Source organism: Megalobrama amblycephala, linkage group LG3 (genome assembly GCF_018812025.1).
Source record: "Megalobrama amblycephala isolate DHTTF-2021 linkage group LG3, ASM1881202v1, whole genome shotgun sequence".
In the NCBI taxonomy this organism is placed as follows: domain Eukaryota; kingdom Metazoa; phylum Chordata; class Actinopteri; order Cypriniformes; family Xenocyprididae; genus Megalobrama; species Megalobrama amblycephala.
In genome coordinates this window covers 13,743,035-13,745,115 of record NC_063046.1, presented here as the reverse complement: position 1 = coordinate 13,745,115, position 2,081 = coordinate 13,743,035, and positions in this window count along the sequence as shown.

Below are 2,081 nucleotides of genomic sequence, written 5' to 3'. Positions count from 1 at the left end.
GCAAAGGAAAAATAAAGTATTGAGCGGAAAAAAATAAGTTTTGCAAACAAAAATAATAAATTGCAAAATAAAATAAAGTAGTGCAAAAATAAAAATATAATCAATTACAAAAATCAATGACAGCTGTAATCCTATTTTATCTTTGCCACATATTTTCCATGCTCAAACCTACTAAATCATTTGCAACGCTCATTTTATTCTGCGTTTCAGTCAAGTGTGCGCTCACGATACCGGTTTTCTTTTGCGCTGCACTTTTCTGTGCGGATCTCTTTATGGCACTGGTTTGACGTGGGGGTGGAGTCAAGAAACGGGGGCACGCCCCCGCGAAATGCATTGGAGGGGAACGTAATCGGCGACAGGTGAAATAATTCTTTGACATGGTTAAAAATAATGAATGGTTTGTTTTTGTTGGTTTGTTTAGCATATGTTGTCGCCGATTACGACCCCCTCCAATGCATTTCTTATAGTAATATGACCCGTTTCGCTCTGTCTCACTGCCTGTATCCACTTTTGTGTCCTTAAACATTCGTTTTTGGGGTCGACAGCTTATAAAAACTTATTTCTGGGTTTTTTAGCTTGTTAGCTGTACACCTTGACACACAGCACCTTTTAGGCATTGTTCTGTTTTTTGTAATGAGTCAGAAAAGACAAGAAGGCAGCCTGGAGACAGTTGGATTGTTCAATAAATGCACTCTGTCTCTATGCTTGATCTGTTCTGTTGCGATCTGCGTCTCCTGCCGATGACGTGTTTCGCGGGGGCGTGCCCCCGTTTCTTGACTCCACCCCCACGTCAAACCAGTGCCATAAAGAGAACCGCACAGAAAAGTGCAGCGCAAAAGAAAACCGGTATCGTGAGCGCACGCTTGACTGAAACGCAGAATAAAATGAGCGTTGCAAATGATTTAGTAGGTTTGAGCATGAAAAATATGTGGCAAAGATAAAATAGGATTACAGCTGTCATTGATTTTTGTAATTGATTATATTTTTATTTTTGCACTACGTTATTTTATTTTGCAATTTATTATTTTTGTTTGCAAAACTTACTTTTTTCTGCTCAATACTTTATTTTTCCTTTGCAATTCTTTATTTTTGTTTGCAAAACATTTTTTTATTGCTCAATTCTTTTTTTTGTTTTGCAAAACTTTATTTTTGTGCAAAACTTTAAGGCATTAATTTGACTCCATACGCATACCTATAGACTAAACAAGTAAATGAACAGAAAGAACGCATTAAAAGTCTTGTTTTCAGTTAAAAAAGGTGTCATTTAAGTGGCCCCAAAGTTAATAATGAACAATTTTGACAACGGAAGTGATTCAATCAAAAACTTACTTTAGCTCGATAATAGCTTTTTCCTAGAGCTGCTGTAAAGCCAAAACAATCTCTTTCCATTCAAATTCAACCAAAGCGGCTAGTGGGAGTGACTGCATTACACGCCACTGCTGAAATCCACCCGCATTTGGTGGGTGTTGATGTCAAGCCCTGTTGATAAGAAATGTTACTTGAGATCCAAATCAGCATGATTTATGAAGGATCGTGTGACACTGAAGACTAGAGTAATGATGCTGAAATTCAGGTTTGCCAACGGTCATTTTAAATTGTAATATTTTCTGTTTTTTTATTCATTAAATAATATGGCCATGGCATGTATGTGATTTCATATTCATAAAAAAAAAGTCTTACCAACCGAACACTTTTGAACAGTGGTTTAGCAACTCAAAGCTATGTTTGGATGAACATTCAACCATGTGATGCAACTGTTTAACCAGCGCATTTTTTGCATAAGAGTTATTACAGAAAAATGTTGTGGTATCACATCAACATTATATACTGTTAACACAGTGCACAGGGAGCACTGCACTTCATCTAATCACACCATCCTTTCAAAAGATAACACTAATGATAATTTATATATTGAAATAAAACCCAAAATATTCAGGAAGTCAGAGATGAGCATGACCAGAGGTCAGGAAAGATAATAAAAAAGCTATTCTATTCAAAAAGTTACTGAGAACACTCAATATACTGCAAGTTCCCCATTATAACATGTTACAACCTGTCAACTTTCGACAGAATCCATCAAC